Source organism: Zootermopsis nevadensis, unplaced genomic scaffold (genome assembly GCF_977971745.1).
Source record: "Zootermopsis nevadensis isolate Lab colony 2312 unplaced genomic scaffold, Znev_1.0 Znev_ptg000023l, whole genome shotgun sequence".
Taxonomy (NCBI): Eukaryota; Metazoa; Arthropoda; class Insecta; order Blattodea; family Termopsidae; genus Zootermopsis; species Zootermopsis nevadensis.
Window position 1 is genome coordinate 911,392 of NW_028259155.1, and position 17,104 is coordinate 928,495.

The 17,104-nt window shown below is 39.5% G+C and overlaps 1 protein-coding gene across 3 annotated transcripts in view; it reads right to left on the minus strand.

Moving 5' to 3' along the window:
* The window catches only part of LOC110834093 (uncharacterized), a 273,000-nt gene that overhangs the window by 53,793 nt on the left and 202,103 nt on the right, over positions 1–17,104 (minus strand). The window contains exon 1 of one of the 3 annotated variants that reach the window (XM_087354185.1): positions 7,322–7,496. The exons of the other annotated variants lie outside the window; for them this stretch is intronic. The gene's annotated coding sequence lies outside the window, so the exon portion shown is untranslated. Of the gene's footprint in view, positions 1–7,321; positions 7,497–17,104 lie in introns of those variants that run through there. 3 annotated transcript variants of the gene reach the window in all.

Below are 17,104 nucleotides of genomic sequence, written 5' to 3' on the forward strand. Positions count from 1 at the left end.
AATTTTTCCTCACAAAGCAAGTGATACTGTAATTCTAGAGATCGTTTTGATCACATCTCGTGGATACACTGACTTTATTTAGCCGTATTTCGAATCGTGGCACTAGAATTTTGTTGCGCGTGGCCGTAAGTGATGTGTTTCTTGCCGGGAGCCGGGAAGTGATATTCCCAGAGATCTCGCTGTACGCCAGCATATCCGACGAATATATTATCTACCGTATTGACGGCTGGACTGAAAAGTGGTGGAAATTGTAGGATTAGCTGAAGGAAAATGCCATGAGAAGGATTTACCAACCAGAATCAAAATACTGCATCACAACAACAACTCATGAAATCACGAACCGTAAACGCAGACACCGCGTTAATGTACCAATTATTGCAACCACAAAACAGACTTTATGTAAACCTCGACACACAAAAAGAGAACTAATCTTGTAATGCTGTGATCCAATACGAGTCAGCTCACCTGTGTTATCGGCTCCGTCACAAAAGCACCAATGCAGTTACTTAATTTGCAGACCTCGTTTTTGCAGTAAGTGATGTGAAAGCCATATCGGTTGATGTTCGCTCTGACGACGTGTATACCCAGCCTATTATGTACGCTAATGAGAGAGAGAGAGATATCCACGCGCTGGGACAGTGGACCATCTGCCCAATCAAACCTTCATTACAACTGCGGATGGGGGGGGGGGGGGGAAGGGATGCTGTGGCCACTCATCTTGATAGGAAGGTCAAACCAATTGAAACCTCGTGGTTTGTTTGTATGCATCCGCTCCAGAACGTAGTCCCGTGCGGAGCGTTGGGTAAGCAATTAGTCAGGCGTGTCTGTAACCCCCCCCCGCCCCCGCCTCCAAAGCACGGGGTAAGCAAACGACCGTGAAACAGCCACGGACATAATAATTGGAATGCTCACTTGCGTTTTCACGCTAAAATCGCTTGAATGCGATCAAAGAGTCTTTTGTACAGGGTGCGCATTTGTTTAGCAAAACTTAAGACCCACGCGCGGCGAAGACTTTTATTAACCCTTTGAAGGCGAAGATCGTCTGAATATTATTTATGAATTCAGTCCGTACCGCGAAGAAAACACTTCACCTCACCATTACGAAAATCAGCTGGTTAACCCTTTGAAGCCGAAGCTCGTCTTCATAATATTTACGAATCCAGACCGTACCGCGAAGAAAACACTACACCTCACCATTACGAAAATCAGCTGGTTAACCCTTCGAAGCCGAAGCTCGTCTTCATAATATTTACGAATCCAGACCGTACCGCGAAGAAAACACTTCACCTCACCATTAGAAGTCGAATCAGGCGGTACCACATAAGATTTAACAAAAGAACATCCCGGTCAAAGCCTTAATTATTACGTTCATTTCATATTTCAGTTGTCTGCTAATTTAAATAGTAAACACGCTTCTTGATGTGTTCGTTTAATCGCGCCATTTAAGTTACATAGGTCAGTTATAGCAAGAATAAAAATTAACAGAATCACGAATTAGTAAGGATGATAAAGGTTGCTGATTTGACGTATTTTCAGGTAATATTTCAGAAATTTATTAAAGACGCTCGGCCTTTTATATGTCACAGGTTTACTTATTTCAGTATTTAGGTTTGACTGTGATATGATAGTAGATTAAACCTTTCCTGACATGGAATGTAATGGTTCCTGCGAATATTATTGTGAGTCGAATGAGTTTTAATTCTAATAGCTTTGCATTGTTCTGAAATTCTCATACTCGCTTAGACATTCACTTAAAACGACAATTCCTTTGTGATTCTCCTTACAATTACCCTATCCACTCCCTAGTCTGTACAAAAACTTCTGTCTCAAGAATAAAGAAGAGAGCAGAATGGCATTAAGGCCTTGTTAAGGAACACGAATACGTATTTGATTGTGGATTTGTACCTATTAGAATAAGCGAGGAAGTAATGTTTAAGTCGCCGCTTTTCAGGAGAAAATAATCTCGCGATAATGAAAATTTAAAATCGCTGTTTGCTTTTTCCTTGTTGACACTGTAAAATCTTTAAGCGAACTTCAGTTTTCTGTACGAAATAATAATTATGTTTCTTTTAATTTGCAGGCCGACATGCACCACAGAATTGCTTTCTGCACAGAAATTCTTCAAGCAAACTGGAAAAAATGCTTTTGATAGAATTTTCGACGTCGAATAAGTCTAGAAAATATATTACTTTGTTTCCCTACATCTAAAGGCTGCATATTGGTTTATTATAAGTTAAGCAGTACAGCTTAATATTAAGAAGTACTATATAATGCAATCCGTGATGGCAGTAAGTGTCTGCTGCATCCATTATCAGGGTAATGAGTGGGGCATGAAACATCTCGGAAATGCAGGTAAAATCCTACAGACTGCAGTCATCTACAGACTCGCAAACTTTCTTGTATTTAGTGTGAAAGTAATTATATTTATTTAGTGTTCTGTCTGACGACAGGTCCATATGAACAGGATCCTTCCATCCTTTTCTCGGACTGGGACCTGTTCATATACGTTCTTGGCAGATGATCCAGAAGTGGTTTGCCATTGCCTTCTTCTGAGTGTGAATGGAGTAATTGTTGGGATGCCACGGAGGAAAACTCCGTGTTGCCTAGACCACGGCCTTGCCCAACACAAGTTATAAATTCGAACCCGAGACCCCAGGATTACAAGGCCAGCGTTCTAACCGCTAGACCACAGTAATACAGAGTCTTAAAATACGAATGTTACAAAATAATTTACGAAGCGCCGATAAATTTTCACATAAATTTAAATAAAATCATCAGTGGTTTTAACGCGAGGGACGTGTGGACAGATTAGTGAAGGCACACGTTCCACGCCATGATACTACATATTTCCCCGAAGAGCTGGAAATATTTGATTTGGTTTGGTTTCAGTATCGTTTGTTACCCTTTGATTCCGATAAAACGTAAAAAAAGGTTGAATCCATCCCATTATGAGCCACGTAGGCGCTTAGAGGATGGGATAAGATAGGAGGATGGGTGGGCCCCAGAGCTCATCTGGACGCAGAGGCTAGCGGAGAAATCCTGTGCCCCCTTTCGGGCATCGAATCCTGGCAATCCAGTCAGAAGTCAGCCAATATACAGACTGAGCTACCCCAGCACAATTACATCTCGAGGGGCTACTAAGTGCTAACTACTATCAACACGTTCGTATTTCTCACCCCTATTTCATCCCCTGTGTTGCGGGGTGGAATAATTGACTGCATCCACAATTTGCTCGTAATTTTAGAACACGCTCAGGTGTTGAATAGGAACGTTATCTGCTGAAAGCATTTGTTTTGTTTTCCTATGATAAATTCGGGTTCCAAAGCCACGGTATGGACCGCGGTGCAGTGTGGGAAATGTGCCATTCACTTGTTTCCAGAGTTCTTCATCATCTGAAACGTCTACTCTCGCCGCTTAGAGATACGAGAATGCTACATTGTGTGGTTGATTCTGTAGCTACGTCCATAGGAACTGAATTTCCTGGACGTAAACAACAGAACTCCCCGTTATTTATCGACAATATATCATTCACAGCTGCGTGAAATGAGATACAATTCCAGGAATCGAGACTGGACTCAGAAGAATTGATATTTTTACCTAAAGACGGGAGCACAATATATCCCGAAACGCATTGCTTTCTATTTACAATAATGAACGGTGAATCAAATCCAAATAAACAGTAACAATGAAACGATTAATGGGGAAGAAACTATTTCAGTGCAAAGGAAAACACTTTTTAAACAATCGAACACAACAAAGGTTCATTGGGAGTTAGAACATGAATTTAAGTCAGACTTAACACGTAAAACATTACTTATTAATATCCAGTACACTGAGCACTTTGGATTTCCGTAAAAAAACACAGAATTATTTAATGACACATGATACGATATTCGAAAATGTTATCCGATTCATTTATGTAGCAATAGAAAGGATTTAGAATAACACAAGATACAAATAATGCAGTAGAAATCAAGGACTTATTTTAGCAAAGAAACAATGATCAAGTACAAATATACTGGTACAAATTAAAATAAAGATTATCTTTCAGTGTGTGGCCTGAGGTTAGGTTAGGTACTGGCTTTTTTAAACTGATAAACATTCACGGCCTCTGTGAGAACGGTAGTAGATGGAAAATGTTACTGACTACAGCTTCTAATCAAGTACGTTCGAAAGCTCTCCTCCCTTAACACAGTCCTTCAAAAGTAGCAATCTAGGGTCTGGGAGAGACGTAGTTGTGGGATTTGACGGTACGGCAGTCAACCGTGAGGAACTCCGTTGCATCTCGTTGTACGCGAGACTTTGTTCTCGGCTGTTACGACGGACGGGTTGACCCCGGCTTGGGAGCTTTCAGTTTGCGCAGGCGCAGTGAAGCAGATACGACGCGAGCTCCCTCTGTTTCCATGACCACACCCTCTATTCAAAGTGGGACAAAGTGATGATAGAGAAACACTCTAACATGCTCACTTATCTCTTGTCGATTAACTGTAACACTAGAACGCAAATTCTCACGACGATAAAAATGCATTCCGTTTGTGTCGCTAAAAGTGGCTTACGCGTTACTGGAACAATTTCATAGGATCTTATATATGAGAATCATCTCGTCAGTGTGTAGATTATTTAACTGCGGTCCCCTTACGATACAGATCCTTTGTCTTCCAATGTCCACACGCGTTATTCTTTTTAATCATCCGGCTATTTCTTTCACACGCCGAACACCAAACATATCGTTTCCAAAATCATATATAATCCCCGTGAAACAGCGGTTATATTATTCTAATTGTAAACTCCTTTCCCACCAGCAGGGATGTATCCTCACGCCCCTTCCACGGATTTGGCGCCAATGGGCCGTATCCTGAGTCAGTCTAATTCAGTTCCAATCCCAAGTGTCTTCAAAAGGCATATCATGTCGCAAGCTCACAATATCGTCCTGATGATGGAGGCAGCAAGAACCTCCGAAACGTCGGTAAACTTCCACCAGACTAAACGGCGCTACAACCCAGAAGACAAATCATCTTCAGACTCCGCCATGAAAACCTCAAATCATACAAATTATGTTTCTGATTGTCAATTACGTCTTGAAGAAATATTTCTTTGGTCTAAGCGCTGAGTTTGATAATGGCGGATGTCCGACGAGGGTAGTCTACAGAAGTGAACAGTAGCTAACATATTAAACAAGCATTGATATGCTGCGACCTGGTGACCCAAATGAAAACTACTGAACAAGGCGGATTTTGCGAGTTGTGAAGAACCCATGTGGACATTGTGTGTATTCCGGTATTTGGAAAACACTTTCCGAGCGTGTCTAATTTGTTTATAAATCTCTGCACGGTCTTCTGCACAAGATACGCGGCAATAGAACACTGACAACAGTTCAAAGCAGTTTTTTTTTAAAATGCCTGCCTTTAAGCGCTTTGGAAATACGGGGACTTAGTTCGGAATGTTATCAGATGACATGTTGGCGTGCATAAAAGCATTGTGTACAGAGTAACCACAGGCATGCAGCTCTGAATTCAGAACGCGGTTTTCAACAGGCCACAGGACCGCAAAACCCTGTCTGTGTTCATTGGTTTGTCAATATGTTTCCATCGTAAAGAGTTTCGAGCCATCGTTTGTTGCTCGAATTCCGAAAATTTATGGGTGTTCGACAACCAGCAGCGTACGGACACAACCGTGGATTCACTTCACCCTTGGTTCGACGTCAGTATTTTCCTGCCCGAAAAGGATCTCTGTCTGAATAATATGTCACTAATATCTGCTTTGTTTTGCAAAAGAAAATCTATATTTCTCATTGCACCTTAGAATCGGTTAGTAGATGTGAAATTTATGACACAGAAGTAACACACTTCTTACTGAAAAGGTGTACAAAAGTACGTAATATTGTCGTCACTTGAGATACGTCTGCATACTCTGAAATCAATCAATACTTTCAAAATACGTTGTGGCTAAGGATCACTCAAGAGTGGAAATAGTAATAATCGCCCTGATGATGGAGGCAGAAGAATCTTTGAAACGTTGAAGTGAACTTCTACCAAGGTCTTTGCTACCTCCATCATCAGGGCGATGAAACGTCGACCCCGCAATTTGAGAATCCCCGATCTAACATACGAGATCGTATTACACTTCGGCAATGTTTTAAAAAGTGCTCGTCACTTACTGGACAAATTCGCCAATCACAAACGAAGTTTAGCAATTTAAAATTTATTGTCAGACTCTCAAAGCAAACCGAATTATCCAAACCAGTTTCTGCATCTCTGTATAAGTCAGCCCTTTGGAATACCAGGGTAAGGACAATGTTTTAACTTCGAAAGTTCGAGACTGAAGACACGAGTAATCCTAAATGGATGTCGATACGAACACGGTTCGCGGAATTTCGTACTGAGTTGGAGCGGATGTCGACATTAATTTCTACTCTGTTTCCACTTCTGCGGTGGTAACACCGGCTCCAACACGGTATATTTAGGTCCTGACATTTGCATTGGCAGGATTGTTTAAGCTGAGGCATCTGCCTTCATATAAGGACAAAATGTGCGCTGTAAGTGCCCCAACTGTGACGTTCAGTATCTTTTCGAGACTAGGGTAAGTGCTTCCAAGTTTCCAAGGTACAGAAAACATATTAACAAGGACTCGAACACACGACAGTTCTCGGATGTGCTGTGGCCTTTGTCCACGGAGTATCCTCCAGTTCTTCTTAGTGCCAACGTAAAGAAACCATCTACCCCTAATGTGAATTGGCCACATCCTTGTGTAAATATTGGCTGTGCTGTTTAACGTGTGTTCAGTATTGACTTGTATCAGCCAAAGACATGGCTTCTTAATAGACAGAGTTGGGGGCCATAGAAATTTGATCTTTTGGAAACTTAAAAAAAACGATTAAGAACGTTGTCTTAGAATAACAATAGTAATAATAATTTAATTAATTATTCTTGTCTGTCTAATCACAATTTAAAATTTAAAATTAAAATTAAGATAATTAAAATATCATGTGATGTTCCTATCGAAACATTCGATTTACATTTAGAACATTAGAAATGTAAATCGAATGTTTCGATAAAGAACATCACATGATATTTTAATTATCTTAATTTTAATTTTAAATTGTGATTAGACGGACAAGAATAATTAATTAAATATATTTTCACAATATGACGCAAATATACCATCTAAGTAATAATAATGTAATTGATAATATCAATCAATAAATTCAGCACATATAATAATCAGTTAAGACCACGGATTTTTCACAAACATTTCTCGACTCCCGAGGGATTGTTTATACAGAAAGACAAAAGTCATGAGGAATAAATAAATACGCACTCACCTGGCTAAGAAATAATGCAAAATAAATGCGTATTTCATCACGCAATCGGACACACTCGCATATTCGGCCAATATATATGCAGAAATGTAAATCATCCACAAAAAAAAAAAAGACGTCTTTCCACCACAAGTTTCCAACTTTCAGTTCCGCTTTGTTCTCACTGAAAAGACGTCCCTACGTATCAAACTGTCGTCCACAGCTCGCTAACCCGATCCTAGGTCCCAAAATACAAAGAAAGTGCGCAGAATGTAATTATTTTCCCGACGTTAAAAGAACATACAAGAAAAAACTGTTTTTGTCTAAAGCCTCGTAAAACTAGCTCCTCTGCGTTACGTAAATTTAAATGTATCCTTTGTCTCTCCCGCAGAAGTACGCTGGCTATAAATAAGACGGCCTCCATTGGTCAGCTCACGAACATACAGCTTTTATGTTAGTCTTTAATGACACGAGACTTGTAATGTGGGTTGCCTAACAAACGGTCCTAAAATTACGTATAATTACGCCTATTCAAAAGATAACTATTTTGTAGGGTGTAATACAACACCACGAAGCTAACTTTATCTTCAGGTTTGATGACGACTACTAACCAACTATGGAGATGGATATTTAAAATTTGCTACGGACACAGACCACGAACAAATCGTGTTATATATTGTTTATAAGTCAATAACTACTAAACATTAAACATTTGACCGAGAGACTTCTGTTACGTTTAAGGACGCTGTCAGCAGATCAGACCTTCTATAAAAGGCCTGGAATGGTGACTGAGCGACTGTAAGTTTCTCAGGACGAGACAACCCCCTCTTGTATGTTAAAATTAGGAACCAGCTCAGTTCTTTCGAACTCCCGCTGCATGCAGATAAGTACGTAAGTAAATTGATGTCTTCTGAGTTGTAGAGCCTTGAAATTTTATAGTTTACCGACGATGGTAGAGTAAGGAAGAACTCTGAGACGTAGATTAACTTCTACCACACTAATCGGCCCAGAAAGGACCTATCTTAATACTCGCCTCTGTTAGAACAGGAAATCCTACTTACATATGGAAATATTTTGTTTTAAAATTTGGTTTTTAACCGCAAGTCTAAGGCAGAAAAACTATTGTCTTGCATAACCATCCCCAAGAACCCCTCAACGACTTGCCCGTCGTCGGGTTTAGTGTTAAGTGCATGGCAGGCGAAGTGAAGTGGCGTGAAGTGGAGTGGAGTGAAGTGAAGTGGAGTGGAGTGGAGGAAGAAGGTCTTCATCTGTTCCCAGAAGCCGCGTTAGTCTGTCAGTATGTGAGACGCGGGAGGGTTTAAAGCGAACTCCAACACGAGAGTCGCATCGTAATCTGTAACAGATCGGGGGATGCTTCATTAAAAGTTACAGACCGCGTAGTGGATTCTGCAATAAGCAACACAGAAGCTGGAAATTCATCGCAAATTGGAGACTGAATACAGCGTATGATAACGTTTTCTGCAGAAACAGTATTTTGGGAACAGACGCAGGAGAATGTAACTAAGAAGAGACCATACTCGTACAACTTAGGCTAAATTCTTCAGTAATAACATGCAATTCCGATGGTCCCATTTCCCCAAATTTGTCGCCCTGCTCACCAGCTGGCTTACGGGTGAAGTTCCACGGCGAGACAACTTAATTAAGCCGCGTGCTAAGTTCTTAGATGCAAAGTGGCAGTGAAATCTGGTTCGCAACCAACACAAAATGTATTTCTCCCACATACGGATCCAAATGTCACCGAACCGAGCGTGAAATGAAGAACGATACGAGATTTCAGGTTCTCTGAGGGCGAAGGTTTATAGAGTCAACGCCCTGATGATAGAGGCAGCAAGCACCTTTGAAACGTCCGTAAACGTCTACCAATAACAGCCCAGAAGACAGCCATATTCTAATTTCTTTATGATGCCTGTTGAAAATTCGACGGAAATTATCTTTCGTTATACAGACTTGTAGATCATCTCTTTAATTACGACACTAAGCTTTAAATTCCAGCGAAAAGAAAAGTTATCATTCATAACCCTCGTATTCTTGAGCAGTGGCAGGTAGCATACGTCACAGGGACATAATTGTATATTGTGTGCAGTAGACTATACACACTCAATTTCATAAATATAAACAAAATGGCGCAGGAGTATAGCAAGGGTGGGCCAGATTTAAAAATTAGCCGGACAAACATGAAGAGAAGATACTACTTGTCAGACCTAGACATAAATGGCAGGATAATATTAAAATGGAACTTAAATAAACTGCGAGTACCAAATAGCTCCGTAGAAGGTGTGAGTTCCTTGACAAGGATTCAACTAAACTGAATTAATTAAATAATTCAAATATAAAAACGTGCATTTATACTAGCAGCTCATGTGCGCACAACGTCTTTTTTTTTAAATTTCGTATCCTCAAAAACTATTCACTGTCGTTCGCCGTACCTGACACTCCAGAAGAGCAGAACTGAACGCGTCTGCGTCTGGGCAGCCGACATAATGAGCGTCTGTCCGATGCTTTCGCGGTCCCCAGGTTTCTTATTCTTCCAACCCTCGGCACTCCAAAGTTGAAGTTGCTGGAGAATGGAACAGATCTCAAGGCGCAAGTTCACCCCACCACAACCACTTGGGACGATGACTCCCCCAACCCCCACCCACACCCCGCTACACCCCCATCGACCACCATCGTTCACCCACGACAAAGCCACCCTTTACCAAGAGTGGGAGAGCGTCGTCCTGTTTAATGACATTAGCAAGTAAAAGGCCGCCAGGACATTGTACGAGGCTCCCCGTTATTTCATTCGGCAACGAACCTCTTCACACAACGAAACTTGTCACAACTTTCATAGAGCATTAATCTCTGGTTCTCACACGCGCCTCTTGGTAATAACCTAGAGGCCTCAAAATACCAGCACGGAGATTCAATTGCCATCTTCATTAATTGGAGACATTAAAGTGAGCGGTGTGGACTCAACTGCTCCAGTCGACGAAGAGACCTCAAGACTTGGTAGATCACGGGGAAATAATTATTATTTATTTATTTATTTATTTTATTTTATTTTAGTGTTCTGTCTGACGACAAGTCCATATGAACAGGATCCTTCCATCCTTTTCTCGGACTGGGACCTGTTCATATACGTTCTTGGCAGATGATCCAGAAGTGGTTTGCCATTGTCTTCTTCTGTGTGTGAATGGAGTAATTGTTGGGATGCCACGGAGGAAAACTCCGTGTTGCCTAGACCACGGCCTTGCCCAACACAAGTTATAAAATCGAACCCGAGACCCCCAGGATTACAAGGCCAGCGTTCTAACCGCTAGACCACCTCATCTTATTATTATTTAGTGTTCTGTCTGACGACAGGTCCATATGAACAGGATCCTTCCATCCTTTTCTCGGACTGGGACCTGTTCATATACGTTCTTGGCAGATGATCCAGAAGTGGTTTGCCATTGCCTTCTTCTGTGTGTGAATGGAGTAATTGTTGGGATGCCACGGAGGAAAACTCCGTGTTGCCTAGACCACGGCCTTGCCCAACACAAGTTATAAAATCGAACCCGAGACCCCCAGGATTACAAGGTCAGCGTTCTAACCGCTAGACCACCGTGGCTTATATTATTCAGTAACAGAACAGAATTAAATTGTTCAATTTCAACTCCTGGATTTTTCAGCAGTCGATACTTGGATCGAGGCTAAACATAATTTCTTAAACCCCAGATTTAAACCTCGTGGCAGACTTAATTTTAAGTTTGGTTTGCTGAAAACCGTAAGTAAAGTGAAGCTGTCCCACTATAGGCCATGAAGGCGTAAAGAGTACCTCAGTCGGCGCCAACTGGACGATCAGGGTTCGAACCCCGAAAGGGACAAAAAAAAAATTATTTTCATACTGTAAAATCATTTAATTTGAGCTCCGATTCACATATATATAAAAAAATTCTTCTCCCATACACGTTGACTCCACAAGAATATATAGAAGTATCTGAGTCGGCACAGGGAAAACTTGCGGCGATTGGTCGACTGCGGTTCGAATCCCGACGGCGGCAAATTTTTATTTTGAAAAATCATTCAGTAATGTTCATATTTTACAGATATTTTGCCAATTCTTACAATTTTAATTTTTTTTTTAATTTTGAAAATTTTCGAAAAATGCTGTTTCATAGAAATTCTGCTAACGTTGGTAATCCGATTAACTGTTTAAAATTCTGAAACATTAATTACATTTTCAAAAAATTATTTAGTATATTTTTAGAAAAATATTTACACTTTGCATGTATTTTGCCAAGATTTGAAATATTTGTAATTCTTTTTTAATTTTGAAACATTCTGTCCAAACCTAACCTAACGAAACGTAACGTAACTCAATTTAACCTTTCCTAATCTACCATAACCTGACCTAAAATACCCATTGGAAAGGAGGTTGTGTGCGCCCGACGGCCGGTCTGGACTCAGAGACCTGAGAAAAAATTCTTTGCCTCTGTCGGGGTCAGAACCCCAAGTTGAAAGGTCAATGGTCGAACAAAGTCCCGTCTCACGCTGAGCCAAGTTTTAAGAATTAACAAAAGGGTCCGTGCTTGTCTTTCAGAGCTTAAGATAACATGATGGCTTATTAGCACTGTTACGTAATACAGCTTAAATGTCTGCATTTTATGACAACCTTCAAGACGTATTTATTCCTGTTCGGAAATGGAGAAGGTGGGAGGTGCTATGTGGATATCAGTCTTCCAGTTTTCATTAAACAGACGATACATTGTATTACGTAAGAGAAGGTAATGAATATCGCACCAGAAGTTGCAGCTTCCCCTAGGTTAAATAAATGAAACAGTGGAGACGGGATTTAGTACTTTGTGTGTAACATTACATTTCGTGTGTAAAGACGAACGGATAACTTCTTGTCAATATCAGAACATTCCTTGGGAGAGAAATTGTCAGGAAATTCGTTCCCTATCTCTGAACTTTCATAGCATAATTCCTGAGTGCAGAGAAACTTCAAACGTTTCTTATAATACCTGCACAGAAGTGCTCACTGATCTCGTCAAACAATCCTTTGTCTCAGTCTATAGGAATCTCATTATAATCGAGAATAATACCACAGGCAGTATGGAAAGTTCTGTGTAACTCTAAGTAAACCAGGCAGATTTGTAGCCCGTAACACTTCACTCACAAAAACAGATGAATTTCTTATTGGAAATTAAACTTCACACAATATTCAGGTTGTAATTTCGTGACACACAACCATCAACGCATTTTAATCATATAAACTGCAAAACTTAATTGGAGATTATAAATCTGTTACATTAAGCAATTTAAATGTACTTCCGCCTTGCGTCAAAGAAATTAGATCAACAGTTATCGAACGTCAATGAATTAATAAATGTGTAACATTAATTAGCATTAGATGAAATTATTTTCACTTTTTTACAGTTTTATTTGAGACGGCGATGAATCCAGTTTCTGAAAGTTTCCTAACGCTTCAAAATTGTTAATCCACTACCCCTGCTGTTAACAGCACTACACAGCCGAGTTCTACCCCCGGGAAAGACCCCGGTACCCATTGGGTAGGAGGTTTTGTGGGCCTCAGAGCCGGTCTGCACGCAGAGGCTAGAGGAAAAATCCTCTGTTCCTTTCAGGGATCGAACCCCAGTCGTCCAGTCCGTAGCCAGTCAGTATACCGCCTCATTTTTTGAATACGGTACGGTTTTAAAATTGATTCGTGCCGCAAAACAGTCTCCTGTTCGGCAGAACACAGGAACTCCCAACTGTTCACGGGACACGGCTTATCTCAGAGAGAAAGGACTTCAAGGGAGGACAGAAGATTAGAGCCCGTACACGCGATACGGAGCCAAGAGTTCGTATGCAAACGAAACGAAATACCTCTGTTCTGCTTTGTCCTTCGAGCTTTTTATCTTATCCTTGATCACGGTTCCCGTATATTTTACGCACTCCAATTTCCCCAGCTTTAATGTCTTCTCTCTTCAGCGTCAAATTTCTCTTCACGCCTTTTATTTTTACCTTCCTTTATCTCGTCTCCATTTTCTCTGAATTATTTATTCATATATTTGTTCTATTCCATTTACCTGATCCCGTTTTGTTCACTATTTTCATTTCATATTTTTAGAGCTCCCCCCCCTCCCCCACCCAACTCAATTTATTTGTCTCAAAATTTTTATTTTATCTTAGTTTATTTCTGATTTTTTTTTAAAATTTTCCCTTTTCCTCAGTTTCTTCGAGTTCTCTGTTCCGCCATAATCGAAATCTTGCAATTATGACAACGTTAAATAACGTGAGTCAATTAGTGTTCCCTGAGAAAGTTGAATCTAGTCCAAACGTTCAGAACGTATTTCTTTAAACTGTAAAAAGCCTCCCGACATCCACAAATTAACAAGTATCACGTCTCATTTCCATTCTTATTTCGTGTTTAAGAACCCTTCAGACTTCGATAACCCGCGTAACATTTTCTGTAACAAACTTCAGTGTTTCTACGAAAAATAGTGCTTTTTTTATAAAACAGTTTCGCGACAATATTAAACACCAAGAAATATTCTAGGCAGAGCGCATAAACAAAAGTAATCATGAAAAAATATACACATTACGTAAATTATTCAATTTTATGATCAATATTCTTTACATTAAATAACAGTATCACGTGTAAAGGCTTATCCAATAATATAAAAACAATTGGGTATCATTTATTATTAGTGTGTCCAAGAGAGGCGCTTTTCCAAAAATATCAGTGTTTATACATCCATCTCTTGCAAAGTCAAACCAAAATTAACACTTCTGACAAAGGTTGTAATATAAACTGTATGACTGAGGCTACAAATCGAGTTTTCAGAGATAACATTCAAATACCTCCATCTAGACCGATCCTACACATGCGTAAAACAGGCTTAATATATACATAAACAAATGCAGATCGCACGAGAGGATAGTAAAGTTCAGAAGCCCTACATACAGGGCTTTATTGACCTAGAATTTGAAAACCAACGCGAACAGAGAACCAATCGCCCGCTTACGTACCTAAATTTATAGGACAGCCGTAACACCACAGAGTACGATAACACTGTTGTCGAGTCGGAAAACAAACTCATCGCACTGCGAGTCTGAACTCCGAACTTCGAACCACAATTACGCTCGTATTCAAAATTAACGCACTACAGCGTAAAAATTGTCTCGAAACCTGCACACAAATCATCATATGAGAAAGCTGTCCTTAGAACAGCGTTTCTCAACCTAAGGTACGCGTACCACTGGTGGTACGCGAACTTAGTAAGAAAATAAAAAGATAATATTAACATAAATAAGTTTTTCCTGTTCGCATTTGGTTAGTGGTACGTTTAATGTGTTAAATTAGAATTAGTGGTTCGCCAGCGAGAAAAGTTGAGAACCCCTGCTCTAGAAGATGGATCCTTGCGGATGAAGGATAAACTGTCGACGTTTCGGGCATACGTACGGGTTCCATTCTCAAGGCGAAGAGAGTTAGGTTAAACCTCGATACGCTTTTACGACCGTGGGGGAATTACAAATTTTAAAGTGTCTGGACTACATAAAAGTTTTTTTTAGGTTTAAACTTAATGTTGTCATCGTTAATACAGTAACAACGTTGCAAATTAGCGTACGATGAGAACACTTAAGCTCGTGATGTGTGTAACTTATCGTAACGACGTTCGATAGAATAAGACGAGATTTCATTAGACTGAGTGAGACATTTACAATTGGAAGTAGTTAGTCCCGGAGTTTAATTAATACGTGGAACTGAATGACAGTTCTCGCGATTAGCTTGAGTTGCGTATAATGTAAATGCATTCCTATATTTACTTCTGTCAACAGTTCGTAAGGAGAAAACCAAATTTCATTTTAAAAATTATGAAAGCTTGTACGCTGGGACATAATGATGAAGTCTAATTGAATTTGATTGAAATTTGAATTATGATAATAAGGATTGAGATTTCGGTTATATATTTAAAAATTAAGTTCATAAACGACCATGACATATCGTAGTTTGTCCTGCATTTCATTTATAGAATTCACGAGTTTCCGTAATGAGATGGCATATTTAAGAATGGAATTCAGAGGACCGCTAAACATATTAGTTTGGTTGAATTCCCTTTATTTCAGGAGATTTATGACAAACATTAAAGACTGGCTAATTTAATTAATGAATTATCGGCCTTATGTTTTAGCCTTTGGAGTTACAGAACAATACGAAATGCTTTGAAAATTAGAAGGAGAATAGATTCAGAAGTGAACTACGTATTTTCGCCACAGTATAGGAATTAGACATTTTAACACTCTGATTCCGCCGAGATTTAACACCAAAACATTTGTAGGTCCACTTTTCTATATCCGCCATTTATTGTTTTTCGTGATATATTTCTTGTGGTGGTTACATTACGTTCCACGTCCACAGTTTTATTCCTGGAAAGTTCAGAGGGACGCTCTCTGGTGTTCAAAAGAAAAATATCATTCTCCAGCCACTTGGATTCATTGTCATAACGTATAAACGCAAATAAAAGGCATACAGGTCGTGGTATACTCCTGGCTCCCAAACCACTTTGAGTTTCAATGGAAGCTTGTCAGAACGAGGCCGTCGCGTTTATAAAAGCGTCATGACTCTAGGACCTACCAGGACGTATGGCACCGTCCTATGTATTGTCGGATTGTTCAGGCGTATGTTGGGAGGGGGAGGTCCTTCGTCTCTTGTATTACCAGTCAGCTACCACCTCTCCAAACTAGCTGATTCTATTGTAACTGAAATCCCAGACACGGTAGCCTATTGCATATTTACTTTGAATCCACTGAAGGAAAATAACGAATGTATTTTGATAAGAATAAAGTATTTTAATGCATCCTAAGTTTCATATACTGGTGAATTGAAGAGCGATATTTGTACAGTGACTATTACATAACAATAAGAATTAACGTTAAGAATAAAACTAAATATACCAGTCATGATTTCCTAATCACACGACAAATGTACCATAATTGATAGAAATGAGTATCTATAAATAAAATATAACACAACACAAACTACGCATCTGGAAATAATAGTTGAAAATCAATTCTTTTTAAAACGCCATTTATCAGACGTGAATACGTTTTAAAATAAAACATTTGAGGTCTTCACTTCAGACATGACTAAGCTGTTTGTCCATGGTATTACACGCCAGGGAGTGTACGCAATATAGTTTTGATCCACGGACTGAAAATAGTGCGAAAAAGCCATTTTGAGATCTGGAAAGTCTCGGAAGAATCCAAAGGCGTCGAAGCCACTATCGAAAGGGAATCAACAAAAGACTGTCGTGTGGCAAAGCACGTTTTGAATCATTTATTGCGTTATTAGATGGAATCAAGTCAGAAATAATAAATTTTAAGGAGAAATCAGAGAAAGGGCTTCGTCCAGAAATTCTTCGGTTTCTCGTCGAAATTTGCCTTAGTGGTAACGACGAATACATAGCAAATGAAGGCAGTAGAACCAAGTTGAAAAAGGGATTATGGTATTTATCATCTTAAGTAAATATATTTTTTTAAATATTCACATTCATAAATTTAAGTCAAATGAAAGCTTAGATTATAACAACCTTTTCGAGTAGAAGGTTACAAAATATGTGACATGGCTGTTATTTATACAGAATATTTATGCGAACAGCCAAAATGGTATTTTCGAAAATAAAAAAAGAATGTATGAGTTCGGAAGATTTGTAGAACATAACATTAAAATTATCTATAACTGTGATCTGAGTTGAAATTAATTTAGCGGGGAGAGGAATGCGTAAAAATTATTATTGTTGACGTGATGAAACATAAGCG